Source organism: Copadichromis virginalis, linkage group LG7 (genome assembly GCF_057382275.1).
Source record: "Copadichromis virginalis isolate Kocher_CV1m ecotype Utaka linkage group LG7, C_Virginalis_male_GT1.1, whole genome shotgun sequence".
Classification (NCBI taxonomy): Eukaryota; Metazoa; Chordata; class Actinopteri; order Cichliformes; family Cichlidae; genus Copadichromis; species Copadichromis virginalis.
The window spans coordinates 36,793,335-36,809,623 of NC_140624.1; positions in this window are offsets into that span (position 1 = coordinate 36,793,335).

A 16,289-nucleotide genomic window follows, 5' to 3' on the forward strand; every position below is an offset into this window, starting at 1 on the left:
TCTAGCAAGCATGTCTTCATACTGTGGGAGGAAGCCAGAGTCCTTAGATGGGGAACATTCAAACTCTAGAAAGGCTCCAGCTGCCCAGCACTAGGAACTAGGAAACTTCTTGCTGTGAGGTGATAGTGCTAACTGCTGCATCAACCACTGTTTGATGTATTTGTTATAACTCACTTATTCAATTTAGTAATAATAAAGCTTAACAGAAAATTTTGATAAACTGTTGTTTTTCTATACGTATGCCATAAAGTGTGCATTATTAATCAGAAGCACTGATCTGATGGTTACTAGCTGCTCTGGCGTGTAGGCATTGAGCTTAGAACTGGGTTGAATTCACCTAAAAAGACACATGTAAGGCCATTTCAACATGATTTTGTTAACCATAAGTGGTGACAATATGAATAAAATATAAATAAAATCAGTTTTTAAAATATTTATGCGCTGTCCTTTACACTGCAATAAAAAGACCACAAGTACTGCTCTGTAGGAGTGGGCTGATTTCTAGTATTTGCTCTATCATAAGGTAATTACCCAAAGGATTACATAGAAGATTAAAACGAATGTCTACATTGCTAGATAAGTCTGCAAACAGTATCGATTCGAGATAAAAGGTACATTTTGCTGTTATTAAAAGGTGTTTAGATTGAGTTTAGATTGAATCCTGTTTTCAGAGGGCAGAACTATAGTGTGTAATCAAGTGTCATCAAGGGAAGAGTGTCGTATATTACTTACACTGTGTTTGCCGTGTACTGAGCTGTAATTTCTCTGTGGAATCAGGTAGTGAAAAGAGCTCAGAGATAACACATCATAATATTCCTCAAGATCAGTAAGAGTTGATTTTGCAGAGGCAGTTCATGTTTCATGTTTCAGTCAGCTTCATAACCGGCGTGATATGTGATCAGGAGAGCTCTGAGTAGGTGCGAGAAAGTAGCTGATGCCTACTGAAATTGTCACTAGATTTGTTGCTTGGCCCTTGTTTGATGTTCAGTCACTAAAAGGTTCCCAGAAAGTTGCCAAATCTGGAGAAAAAGTTGCAACGTTGGCAACAGCTGTGCTTGGCAAGCAAGCAGTTGATTTAAAAAAATCTGAGCAATGATGGGTGGATCCAGTTTTGTTTATGGCCCTTTGAGCATGATGCTCCTGCCTCGACATAATACCATTTTTTTTCTCTTTTGTTTTTCATTTTTTCCTGCCAGGCACAGCAGAGTGTATCACTGTGTGAATAACAAAATGTTGTTGTCAGGGTGGAAATGGCATACTGAGCTTGAAAAATAGAGGACACTGCTTTCCATTGTAAATAATTTACTGTCATTACAATTTCATTTTTTCAAATTTACTTACCCGTCATTGTAAAACCATCAATAACATCTTGTCTAAGTATTCCTTTTCCAAACAAATAAAGACATATACGGAATGTGGAGCTATTTTGCATTTACTGAGTTCAATGCCATTTTCATTGTTTCTTTTTGATATTTGTGAAAGCTGAAAGTATGAATATGGTAATCATATATTTTTTAAAACAGTATCTGTTTACAGCTACGTATTAAAACACTGGAAATTAGATGTTGATAAAAAAAAAAGAAGAAAGTTCACCCGGATGACTTTTGTTTAAAAGAAAATGTAGTGTTTTCTGTCTAATGGACAATTTTAATCACAGAGCCTTCCGAGTCCTTATCTTTGTTGAGTTTCAGTACTTGCTATATTCTTTCTGTTCATGCTCCTGTTTTTTTATTTTTTAATTATTATTGAGGTTTTGATGTTTTCATCCCTGCTTGGATTAAGTTAATGCTCCAATGTTTAAGTGTGACCTTTGGCTCCCATTTTAATTGTTCCTTCTTTTGGTTCCCTCAGCATTTCCCTGCCAGCTACATGTTTGTATCCTCTCTTTTATTATATTTTGTCTCTACGTGTTGAGGCCTTTACACACCTTTACATGCTTTTATATAATTTGTACACACAAAAAAAGGTGATAAACTGAAGTCAATATCAAACAACGATGATGTTTCTAAAGAAAAATGGAGGAAACAGAGTTCTGGGTTCTTCCATTTCTCAAGTCATGGTTTGATCCAGGAGCTGTATCACGACTGCTTTCGCTCATATTACAGGATGGGAGTCGGGCAGTTTGAGCTCTTGTTGGCAGAGTTGGGACCATATCTGAGGAGGCGGAGAAATCGTTTCCGAGAGCCGACTGACCCAGAGCAGTGTCTAACTGTGTGTGTAAAATAGTATAATTTTACTATTTCCATATATTCAGTGGGTGTTTTGAGCTACAAGTGCACTTTTTGCCAAATCCAGTGGTCTCATTGGTTAGATCTGCTTATTTGCATGTGAAAATCTAATAAATAGAATTTGATCTGAAAAAGTAAATATGGAAAAACCTTCAACAAAATCATGTGGTTGATGTGAATAGCCGAATGAAGAACAGGTGAGTTAGAAAAATCGTTTTAACGGACAAAAGATTTGCGCAAATTTTATGTGTCTGGTATGTGTAAATGCCTTTAGTTGTGTTTTGCTTATTTAAAGGTTAGATTTCTTTACTGTCATGTTGGTTGCCTTTCCTTCTTTTGTGATTGCCCTTTCCCTACGCTGAATGTCTACCCCTGCCCTCTGCTCCCAGATTTGCCTTGGCTTGTAATCACTTCCCTCTTTGTCCTTGTCACATGGTCTGGTTATGATCCTTGGTTTAGCTAACTGTTTTTCTAGCTAATGCCCTGTGTTTTTCTCCAGTTTGTTTCTTTGTGTTTTAGTTCAATCTTTCATTTTTTTGGATGACTCTGTTCTATCTCCATTTCTTGTCTTGTCTTGTAATAAAGTTCCCTTTTTTTGCAATAAATCTTCAGCATTATGCATTTGGGTTCTTTCTCCTCTGACACACTATAGGGAGTTGTTTTTCAGGTTTTTGAATGATAGTACAGTTCACTGACATATAATCAAAAGCAGTGGGAAAGAATTATTCAGCAATAGCTGTCTCTTGTCTTCTAATTGTTCTCTAAAAAAAAATCTGAAAAACAAGATGATAAATAGGTATTTCCTGTTTTTAAATGACCCAGACTTTACAAAAACTTTTATCTCTATCAGATTTAATATTCAGAATATTACAAAAAAGCCTCTTTACGATAAAAACTTTTTCATTTTTTCACTTTTAATTTGGTGTCACTGTTCCTCTGTTATTTATGTCACTTTTGATGTGATTTACTGTACTCTTTGTTCTCTTGTTTGCTTCCTTTAAAACATGCAAGCCTGAGAAGCTTTTTATCAAAGTGTTTTTCTTTTTACAAATCCCTTGTTTTTGTGTTTCTAAAGTACGCAGAATAAATTGCAGGACTTCACAAACTAAAGTGCTTACTACATATTGGATCAAATAGAATAGAAAAGCAAGGATTTCTAATTACTGAGTAGGGAAAATGCTTTGTTTCTGTTTTCTTTCCTACCTCAGGTTATACATTTCAGTATACAAAATCCTATTGCTCTACTGCTTTTGTGCACTGTCTTAAAGTTTCACAAACTCATTTACATAAACATGTGATAATGTCTGCAATTGTCCACACCTTATTTGTTTGTCCTTTGTTTGCATCATTATTTCCATTTAATGCACAGATGGATGCATTAAAATTAAATTAGTATGCCCTCAGACAGCACAAGCTAAAACAACAGCTCCCACATTCTCCTGAAGCTTATTATTGCAAGCTGTCAGGCACTGTGTTGTTGGGAAACTGTAAAATTGTTTTTTCTAAGGGAAACGCTTTCAATTATAGAAACATTTATGTAATGCTTGTTTCATTTGCATATGACCATGTCCACTTTGTGGGGAAAGCAATGAAATCACTATGAGATTATTGTGTGCTTCCCTCAGACGGATTTATAGCTCAACTGCAGCTCTGCACCAGCCCTTCAACTACACAGATTGTATGGCATTATTTTTGTGCCACTTTTCTGAGCGCACATAAAAAAAATTGCAGGTGCAAGTGTTGCATTTTGAGAAGAAATTTATTTTGAGCAAAGAAAAGCTAAATTTGAGTGAACAAAATTCATTGCTGTGTGCAAAAAATGTATTTCAGTGTTTGCTATTATTCACACACACACACACACACACACACACACACACACACACACAACAGCAGCCCCTCTCGCTCAGTTTTTGTAATTGCGCTCACTCGCAATGTGTTGCTCGCGCTCTCAACATTTCTGCCCGTGCGCGCTCAACTCTTTCTCTACACTGTTATATTTGTGCCACAAAACCAGCCAATCACAGACTTGGATGCAAAAAATCTGATTGGCTGTTTTGGTCTCTAATCAGCTTGAAATGACGAAATGCAATATCCCAGAATGCATTTCGTCCAAAACTCAAACGAGGCAGTGGCGGAGGAACCAACAAAATCCAACAAAAAAGCCATGACACCTACGTTGACAATGAACTATTAACTTTGGTGAAAATATGAAATGTATTCAAAAAATTTTCTGCTCAGCTCACTCTGCTGAAACCAAGAATATGGAGATATATCTTGCAGCATATCATTAGTCCATGAATAAGTGTACAGGTTTTTGCTAATGGCAGTCAAAGCAAAGCCTTGAGCCTAGCTCGCTGTCACCCACTTCAAGATGTGTTGGCTCAGCTTCTTTTGTGTGTGTGTGTGAGGGTGTGTATTTTCTTCAGGTACAGAGGACTGGAGCGAACTCACTCTTTCTCTACTCTAACAGAAGATTAAGAACATGGAAGACATAGCATTTGTACACTTTGCAGTTTTGGGTAGCCTTTTATTGGTAGTCTTTTTACCCATATTATGGCAGACCCTTTAAAGAGGCCTTCAATGAAAATAAAATGACTCTTTAAGAATGTTCTCTAGACACAGTAGATGATTTGTGCCTTGTTAATCTTACTATAATGATCATAGCAAATGTATGTATATATGTCTTTATGTATCGTATTTCTTCCTTAGTGTCTATTGTGGCTCTAACCCAAAATTTTGTGTCATCACGCTGAAAAATGAGTCAGTTTGAGGTTTGTTGGTTGTGGGACTCTGGAATCAGCTGACAGTTACCAACAGGCTAAGCCAGGCTTCCAGTTGTAACTTCTTCTACTCTTATATTAATACTTCTGTCCCGGTACTTTCTGAGTGTTGACTCCTATCATTCAGAATACTGCAGCTGCTTCCTGCTCCTTAATTATACAGTGGAACCCCGACTTACGAAATTAATTTGTTCCCGAGGGTCTTTCGTAAGTTGAAAATTTTTGTAAGTTGAAGCACCCATCGCGCCTTTTGAGTGAACAATAGGCTATAGGCTAATTGCTAACTGCAACAACAATACGTCGTTCAAGTGGAACAGCGAAGCGCAAGTACAAAAGCCAAGGCGGTTGTCACATAATTCGGAAGGAATTGTGGGCATTGTAGGCATTCTGGGATCAGCCAATCAGAGCCAGCGGATTTCGTTACTCGGGCATTTTGCCGTAACACGGGCAGAAATATTGCCGTTAAGTGCCTTCGTAACTTGAATTTTCCGTTAAATGGGGTATTCGTAAGTCGGGGTTCCACTGTATATAAATAGTGACTATGAGACGATGTTGCGGCAGCAAGCTAAGCAACCATTATGGTTGGTATAGTGGGGGTTGATCTATGAGCCTCAAGCTCTGGGTGGTGACCGAAAGAATGAGATCTCAAATTCAAGTGAAGGGAAATGAGCTATGCCCAAAGGGTGGCTGGGCTGTCTGTTGGAGATGAGGTGAGGAGCTCAGTCATTCGGGACGGACTCAGAGTACAGCTGCTACTCCTCCACATCGAAAGGACGCCTCCTTAGGTGAGGTATTTCAGGAATGTCCCATGGGGACAAGGTCCTGGGGGAGGCCCAGGACATGCTAGAGGAGTTATGCCTCTCTGCTGGCTTGGGAATGCTTTGGTGTGCCCTCAGATGAGCTGGAGGAGGTGGCCAGGGTGGGTGTCACTACTTAGACTTGGCAACCTGAAATCAGAATGGATGGCTGGAAGAATGGGTGGAGGGTTGGATGGATGGTTTATTTATGTGTAGTGAGCCATTCAAATTATCACAGACAATGTAGCAGTTTGATTCACTGTACCAGATGTTTTTCTTTTGTTTTTTTACTTTTACCTCTTACTCCACACATTATGCATAATTTTTACATTTAGTGTTGCAAGAAAATTGCATTTCTAATATAATTAGATTTAATTTTTGCAGAGCTAAGAGTTGATCTTTTTACATTAAGAAAACATACATTCACATCCCCACAGCATCTGCTCAGAAAGTGCATTTCATTATATCTTACAACAGAAAAATGAAAAGTGAACTGTATTCTGTCTTCTCTTCTGGCCAGATTTGTCTTCAGGTTAGGATGACTTAGAAGTGTGTCCCTGACTCATATCTTCTTTTGTTAAATCTATTCTTGAAATTCTATTGCTGTTGCTTCTATCTAGTGTGCGTAAGGCATTGGTACAAGACTATCAAGAGTGCACTCAAGAGAAACAATAATCCTTTTTTCCCTTTTTTTGCCTACAACCTAAACTAACATATGCCGACCTTCAAGGAACAAAGACCTCCATTCAAATGATGTTAACACAGCATAACAAAACAAGGACTTTATCCATGACTGCCGTCATTACCTTAACTCTAATTATGAAATTAGAAAGAGACAGATATTGATTTTGTTGATAGATTCTACCTCCATCAGGAGACCCTCGGGAACAAATTAATTTTGTAAGTCGGGGTTCCACTGTACCTGAAATATTAGAATATAATATAGGAAGACATTTTTTACATGTTAATGTACATAATGTATTATTATAGTGTTTATGTTAAACTGGTCTGTCATAAAGTACAACTAAGTGTTCTTTTTTTAATGTAAGAAGGACTTCTGTGCACCTACTTAGCAAGAAGTGTCTCACGTGTTGAGGGTTATTAGAGTGAAAGCAGTGATTCCTTAGATTTCAGCTTCATGTATTTATAATAATGTGTCAAAAAAAACACCCACAACTTCAGTTTTTTAGCATCTGCCTTTTCTCAGAAGCTGTGCAGTGACATGAACCAACCACATGGCAGGTTTCCATTCATAGGTATTTTTATGTGTTGCTATTGCCTTCAGAGAAACAGCACGATAGGTGTTCTCATTTTGATTCAATGAGCATTGATTAACACCTACAGTATTAGCTATCCACTCTTGGCTGAGATAGCAGGATGAATGGAAAGGACATTGCTATATGTGTTAACGTGTAATAGACACACCAGTCCAAAACACATGCAGAAGTTGCAGTAATCTGCAGTAACAGCAGAGGGAGATGTTGGTTTTATTTCAAGCCAACATAAAAAAAAATCACGGGAAAGACATTATTAACACATTTCTATGTAAATCCATAAGAGTGTTTCTGACAATTAAGAACCCTGAAATGTACTTTATAGCCCCCCGCCCCGCCGCCACTGATTTCTTGGGTTTAAATATATTATCTCCCCCTGCTGGTAACGCAACTTCAGCATGCGTGTCCATTTGAAGGGGCAAAGCATGACATGGACACAGTGGACAATTACACATTTTGCCGTGAGACTGGGTTGTGCTGTGGCTACGTTTACCACATTTCAACTGAGGAAAGCAGATGTCACAGCATTTAGTCATAGATTTTTTCTTTCTTTAATCTTCCAAGAAAAAACATGAACTCATGGGGTCTTTTTTTTTCATCCAGGTCACATTGGAACAAAGTTGTGGCTCCAGATGCAATATTAGGTGACAAATTACCTTAAAATTTGTTAAGCAAACATTGTTCAATTTGCCTAATCTTAAAGTAATCAACTTTGGGATTTTTTTTTATGTTTTGCATAAAAACAATGTTATGTCTGAAACATACACTACTATAGACAGTATAGGCAGTAAAAAATATCTTAAGAGCAAAGTTCATGTATTACAAATTGGTTTACATTAACACGAAGACTAATAAATAAAATAATCTAAAATCAGACAGTACACTAAATCAAGCATTGAAATTTTAATCAACAAATAAATTTAAAAAGACTTGAAAAATTGACCCATTCATTACAAATCAATTCAATAAATGATTTATAGTCAGGGCACAAAAAATGCTCGTGGTCTGTTTGATATCTGCTGGTAGGCAGACATAGACACAGGCTAGCTGCATCTTCAATATTATCATAAGAGAGGATCTTGATATTTCAGGACCTTCTGCTTGAGTTAAAGGTTTAAGCAATTTGAATAATTGCAAACCAACAAAAACAAAGCTTATTCTAAAATGTTTCTAAAACACCCAGATGTGGTCTCTCTTTATTTCAGCTCAAAAGTCTAGCAGCAGAGTTCTGAGTTCATGTGTAACTTGTTAATTGAGGTGTTAGGAAGGGTTACCAAAAGGCTGAACTGTTCTTTTTTGATATATGGCCCAAGAGTAAAAATTAGCTTTTTCAAATCTTAATAACTGAAACTTCCAAATGAACAAGATGGGTGACAGACAGAGAGAGTGAGAGCCAGAGCGAAACAGCTGGTTCAGTCTAGGTGTCTTTATATACACTGGGACTGGCCTTCTCAGGTGTGCTGCATCTATAATTGGGTCAGCTCCACCTACCTGCAAGAAACAGGTAACAGAAAAAGCAAAACACAAGGCCAGCCCACTGGCCGTCACAGTACCTAGGAAAATGCATTTCTTAATGACAAGTGTACACTGTATTTGATAACTCAGTTGATCCAGTTAATGAATGGGAGATGTACTGCACACTGTGGTGGTCAGTGTACCGTTCTTGAATAATAATTCCCAAGAAGGAGCATATATAACATCTAATGTCTTTTAAATAAGACCGATATAGAATTGATCAGACTAACACAGATTTTGATGCTGCTGACCAAAACTAGCCTGGAACCCTTCCCCCCCAAAAAACCTTTATTTGTTCATTTGTTCTTCTTCTTTTTTTTCTTTCTTTTTTTTCAATTAACAAAAGCAAAATGACACAGGTTTTGGTACCATTTGTGCTTCTGTCATTGAGAAATGGCACTGAAGAGATAAAGATTCACAATGAAAAGAGGAGAGAGAAAATATTTAAAACATCTGTCGCTCCGTGCTCCCGCCCAGCACATCTGCTGTGCATTCTAGTGGGGCACCAGTCACCAATGCAGACTTACTGCACAAACAGGGTCTACATGGAAAAATGATCAGAAGGAAACAAGTCACTTCATCACATACTCCAAAGCTGAAATATGCAGAGCAACAATCGGATATGGCATTGTCATTTCAGATAAAAGAGTTGTTTACAGTCAAAGATAAAGACGGGAAATGCTGTGGATTGGAAAATTGTACAAATTCTTGTTCCAAATTGCACACATTTGATGTAGAACTGCACGTTGAACATCAGTGAAAATCTGTTCGTAGATCTTCAGCATGGTGTGCAGCTTGAAAATAATTGTAAGTAATATGCAGGGAGGTATGGGCCAAATCATCAATATCAAGAGTTGAAACACTTTAACTGCAGATAAATGATTTCCACAACAGGAACGATTATGAAGTAGTACAAAGATTTTTTTTCTTTCTTTCTTTTTTTTCCATTTTGTCTGTTTATTGTGTCTTTTCAGAAATCATCCAACTACAAAATGTGCCCAGGGTTGCACAAGAAATTGGAAGTGACAGTTTGGTAGGCACTAAAACCTGGCTTAGTATGTTTATGTAACTCATCTCCTTTGATTTATTCATTTGATTGATTCATTCAGGTAATTATTTAAGAAGTCTCTGTACAGATATAGTTTCTTGAATGTGGGCCTCATGGTTCTGGATCAAAGACATCATCATTGTAACTTTGGGATTTCCAAGAACTTTTTGTAGGATTCAGCTGCACATTGTAAGAAAACAACTGTGATCTTTCCAATTAACAGCAGGGTAGAAAAGTCATATGGTCACATAAATCAGAAAGTTTATGTTTTTGCAAAAACCAGGTCAATCAAAAGCATGACGAGGAATACCAGATCCATGAGAAGATTGACACATTAAGCTTTGTTTACTAAAAAAGGCAAAAAAACAAACAAAAACAAAACAACAACAACAAAAAAGCAAATAGATTTACTAAAAATGTTTACTAAAGAAAGCACGACTCAAATTAGCAAAAGTGTGTAGAAGGTGTAGTTTCCACGGAGGACAAATAGTAGCCCAGTTTCCAGGATAATAAACAAGGACAAAGGCAGCGTTTCACAATGGGTGGCAGGATAAAGCCTCTAATACAGCAGTGTATTAAACTCACAGTGAAATATAGAGGAGAAATATTCAAGCCTTGGGGTATTTGGCCATTGGAACGGGACACATCAATTCCTCCCTGACCATGAAGAGGCACTCCATTTTTATTTATTTTTTTTGACATGCTATGTGACATTGCTCACCCTCAGTTTTATTTTGTGGAGTAGAATTCATCTTACAGATGGATTCATAACTCAAAGAACACCAAAGTGTTTGTCTGAGTAATAAATGAAGTGTTCATCTACAGTTGAAGTTTACAAACCTGATGACAAAACTAATACGATCTAAGAATACAAATATAAATAGAGCGATCACAACTAAAATAACCAAAACAAGGAAAAGAATCTTAACCTCTATTTAAAAAAGCACATAATCAAAATACCAAACACAAAAACGCTGGGTGACAGACGCAGGACCATGACACACACCCATGACGAGAGTACGTAAACTTCTGACCACATCTTTATGTTTAGGTTGGTTTGTTATTTAAATCATAAAAAGCCTAAAGTAAAATGCTAACTAGAGTTTGTGTGTGCATTTGTTAAAATTGTTCAAGTGATTTAGGCTGTTTATTCCCCCCTCTGCTTTGTACAGTTACAGCACTTAATTGTATGTTTATGCTCCAAGTAAGGTGAGTACAGTAGAAACATATTTTGAATTACCATGACATTCACAACCATGATGAGTGTATGTAAACATCTGACCACATTTAGGCTGATTGGGTATTTCGGTCATAGAAACCTAAAATAAGATGTATAACAGATTTTTTTTAAATTGTGTTAAATTGTTTCAGTGATTTGAACTGTTTAATTTGCATTTTTTTCTTTTTATAGTTTTTCTTTAATTGTATGTTAGTATTGTTTGTGTCCCAAAACATTTCTATCTGCAGTATCTTTCATTCAATAAAGAGCTAATTAAAATGCAATTGTGTTGCAGGTGGTAGAGGAGGAACGTCAGTGGCACCTCCAGTTTGCATGTTGAAGTATACGTAGCCAAGATTCTGAACCCCAAATTGCCTCATTCATTCGATGGCGTATGAACATACGTATGATAGGTTAAAAAAAAGAAGTATACAAAGGTATACAATGTACCAATGCAATGCTGTACAAATATATGTGTGAACAGATGAATGCTATCTGTCATCTAAAAAGCACTTTGCACAGTACGAAAAGAAATGCACTATATAAAAACCAGTCCTTTTTAATATCTTCACATCACAAGAAACTCTTTGAAACATTGTTAGATCATGCTGGTATAAGATGGTTTATCTGATTTCCCACAAAACTTGGGATTCCTTGCAGCTTAAATGCAGCTGTCATTAAAGGAAAAAGCAGGGCAAACAGACTAAGATATTCATAAAATCATGTTCCTTTTTCAGAGATTCAACTTCTCAGTATCAAACCTCCCACACAAAATAAATGGGAACCTAATTTTGGCTCCCACAATTTATATATAAAAAAGCTCTTATTTGTAAGCAATCTGGTGTTTAATAATCCAGTTGTAAAGTGTTGAGATGGCAGAGAAGTAGCTTGAGGAGAAATGTCCCCTATGTTAGTCTTAATGACTGTCTTTAGAGTACAACTGTTCTTGGAACCCACACAGCAGTTGTGTTGTGACGTGGGTCCATACCAAATGAAGGAGAAGTGCTTGTAGAGAGACAGAGACCCTCCAGGCATTACACTGTGACTTTAGTTCTCATGAGTTTTAGCAGAGGTTTTTTTCCCCATCTGTTAGGCTTCTCCTGAGGGCAAGATGTCGAATTAGAGAGACGGAAGGGAGGCAGCATGGGTAACAGGCAGTGGAACTGGAGACTGCTTTCTGCTTCATTTGTGCATTTGTAATTGGAAGTATGGGAGAAATGAGCTGGGTCATGATAGGTGGGTTTTGGAAGGGGTGGAGGGGTTAGCATTTGCATTAACCCCTCTACCATTAGCATTGGGGATTTTCGCAAAGGCCAATGTCAGCAAAGTTTTCTTTTTACTTTTTTTTCCTTCACATTCTCAGTGTAGAGTGGCTCTCCAAACATGCCATGCCTCCTTTATTACATGCGCACCTGGAATATGACAAGTTCAGCTATTTTGTGCAGGCTTTTCTGACGTGGCCTAGGACAACATTAGTTATCCACGGGGAAGGTTGTTTTTCAATTTAGCACCTCTATAATAAGCAAAAGCAGTTCATTATGGGTCAATAGCTTTTATTATTACTACTGCACAACAGGGTGCTAGAAGCACTCTGACTTGTAAAGGACCAGTCAAAAGAAACCTTAGGCCACTCTCAAAATACACAATTCAGAAATCAGAAGGACTATTCATGGCAGAGTTCATGGCAGAGCTCTTTATAACAAAGTTGTTTTTTTTTTAAATGAAAATGTGTAATTTTTTTTCCCTGTCTTGCACTCAGAAGTTAAAGCAGGGTACACAACACTCTGGTCAACAAGCTTTGCATGGATTTTTAGTGTCTTTGAACTTTTCTAATATCAAAGCAAAGACTCCCATCTTGTTTATTGCTTTTATCTAACCTGGCAGGTAAATCTACACAATTACTATTTTTAAATGAACCAAACACAAATCTAAATCTAAATCAGTTTCCAGTCTGTTCCAGTGTTTTCCCCACATCCAAAAATGCTGTTAATAAGAACAGCTGTAATCACTGAATTATATTGGTGCTGGACCTAGAGAGGTAGTCACACATTACAGGAAAGTCTCTCAAACTTTCCTAAAGAGTGATGCAATCTTTTCTTCAAGGGTAAAATTATGCTCCAATTCATCCTAAAATGAGCGATTTATTTATGACACATGTCAGCTTCAGCTTTTCAAGCCGGTTACAAAAAAAGAGAGATCAAAACATGAAATGCTTCCTGCTGTGTCGCTTAGCTTGAAATACACTGCTATTTTGGCAGAAAGCAGTCATCCTCAGCCAAGAAATCCACTGTGTTAAGCCGTGCCCACCATCTCCTTCAGACTCCCGGGAGTTTCTCTGTCCCTTGTTAGTTTTAAGGAAAAAAGGAAAAACAAAAACACAGTAAGTGCATGGGTTTGTGCTTTGTTTTGACGAAGTATTTGCCTGTGTGTCATCACAAATGTTGTTGTGTGCCTCTATCATTCTGCCTATATTCATAATTTGTGGGCTTTGTACAGATATGATTCCTGAATGCCAAAAGGCTCTTGCCTTTGTTTTGTTTCTAACGCTGGCATGACCCTCTGAAGTGCAGGTTAGTAAGCCTAATGTTTATACAGCAACAAAATCCAAAAGAACAAAGCACTCCTGGAGGCTGCTGTCTGTTTCCTGGCCAATCAGAGATGACAGCCAGAAACCAGTTCAAAATGCGTTTTGTGGCCCACAAAAGTCAGCATTTATTTTCCAGGGAGAATTCTGATTTTCATTGTATGCGTGTAGGTGTATGTACTGTATAGACATGTAAAACTCTGAATGTAAAAAGCTAGGATATTCATGCAAACAAAAACAAATACACTAAAAAGACACTAAAAGGATTATTTGAACTAGTGATCCTATTTTATGCCACTATTGCATGTTACTATTATGTGACACTATGTACACTTTTTCTGTTTTTCCCTACCTTCTGTTTACCTCTCTGTGCACCTCATTTCTGTATTTTACTCCCTCACATCCTAATGCGATCGCAGTAGATAATAATAATGGATTGCATTTATATAGCGCTTTTCCAGGCACCCAAAGTGCTTTACAATTCCACTATTCATTCACTCTCACATTCACACACTGGTGGAGGCAAACCACAGTTGTAGCCACAGCTGCCCTGGGGCAGACTGACAGAAGCGAGGCTGCCATATCGCGCCATCGGCCCCTCTGGCCAACACCAGTAGGGTAAAGTGTCTTGCCCAAGGACACAACGACCAGGACAGAGAGAGAGAGCTGGGGGATCGAACCGTTACAGATGAGCTACCCAACCCCCTGAACCACGGTCGCCCATGATACTGGCTGTTCATAAGGGATATTCAGGTAATCAGGATTCTCTCTCTCATTAGTATTGTAAGGTCTTTTTCTTATACACATTTCTTGCTGAATATTTATCACACTTATATGTTTCAGATCATAAAAAAATAATATTACACAACGATATCTCAAGTAACTACAAAATGCAGTTTTTAAATGATAATTTATTAAGGGAAAACAGCTGTCCAAACCTCACTGGTCCTTTTTTGAAAAAAAAGTAATTGCCTCCCCTGTTAAATCACAAATTAAATGTGATTTCAATTTTTTTTAAAAGCTGAGTACAATTTCACGAGTCACATCCAGGCCTGATTGCTACCAGACCTGGTGAAAGAAGAAATCATTTAAATAGGACTTGTCTGACAATACGAAGCAGACTAAAGGATCTTAAAATTCAATACACGATGCCATGATCAAAAGAAACTAAAGATCAGATGTGAAATGAAGTCGTATGCCAGTCTGGAAAGGGGTTTTAGTTCAGTGTTTATGATTCAAAAATAATAAAGCAAAAATGACACTGAGAGAGTTCTAATGCAACAACTGCTGACCAAAAAGAACATAAATGCTTGTCTCACATTTGACCAAAAACCTCTTAATGATCCCTGAGATTTTTGGGAAAATATTCTGTGGACTGATGATACAAATATGGTGGTCTAGGGCTACTTTGGTACTTCAAGATCTGAAGAAAAAACTGGAAATCTGCTCTCTGAAAAGAAAAACACAAAAAACAAAGGAGAATGTCTGGCTATCATTTCATGTCCTAAAGCTTGGGCTCACTATGTAGCAGGACAATGATCCAACACATATCTGCAAGTCCACCTCAGCATGGCTCAAATTTTTTAAAAAAAGAAAAAAGAAAAGGAAAGGGCTTGAAGCAGTCTACCCAAAGTCTGGATTTAATCCATTAAATCCAGGTGAGATGTTTCACCATATCCTTAAACAGGTCATTCATGATTAGCAACCCTCCAATATCGCTGACGTAAAACAATTCTGCAAAGACGAGTGGACAAAAATTCCTCCACAGTGATGTAAAAGACTCATTGCCAGTTATCACAACTGCAGTTCCTGCTGCCAAGGTATGTTTGAATGTTTTTTTTTTCATTAATAAATGAAACCATCATTTAAAAACTGCATTTTTTACTTGGGTTATCTTTGTCCTTTGTCTTTTATATTAAAGTTGATTGATAATCTAAAATATGTAAGTGTGAAAAAGATGCAAAAAACAAAATTATGAAAGAGGCATTTTTGATAGCGCCGTATGTAACTGAATTTCTTGTATCAAGTTATGGAACAGGCCATTTCCCACTGAAAAAACGAATACATAATCAAAAACAGGGTTTTCTCATTACCTAAATAGATGTATAAATCTCAAGGAATCCAAATTAGGAGGCTTATACTACTTCAGGTTGTTGTTGTTGAGCTGTGGCTCATTGTGTTTCGCAAATTATTATCAAGACTGATAAACAATCATATAATGAGTGTGTTTTGCTGTAAAGGTTTTCTCCTTTTGTACTGACATTACCTAAATGTACAATACTCGACACCAGCTTTTAATGACACACTAACTTGTATAACTTTAATATACTATTCACTGCTTGATTATGGTTATGGCTTTGATTTAAAAAGGTAGTGCAACAGGGAGCACGAGAGAAGAGGAAGTATGAATGATAAATCTTTGTATGGGGATTAGGTGCATACATTAAACAAAAGTAGTTGTATATTCTGTCAACATGTGATTGTTGTTGTTGATGATGATGCTTGGGGGAAATAAACAAGGGAGCAAACTTATTCCAAATGAAGGTTTAAAAGCACTGATTTATCAAAAGCACGACAGGACAATGCACTCAAGCTTCATTACTTTTTGAGAAGCTGTAACATCCTGCTCTCTCACACAGAGCCAAAGTGCAGGAGAGATAGTGATGCATTTTCTAAAGTTATGCTTCAACTTTAAGCATTTTTTAAAACAAAAAACCAACAAACAAACAAAAAAGACAAACTGTGGTGTGTTGACTCAATCAGTAGTTTTACAAGATATACATCCCATGTTTCATTAGCTGCTTTTTGAACTAGTAATAATAATCAGTGGACTTAAGAAAATTC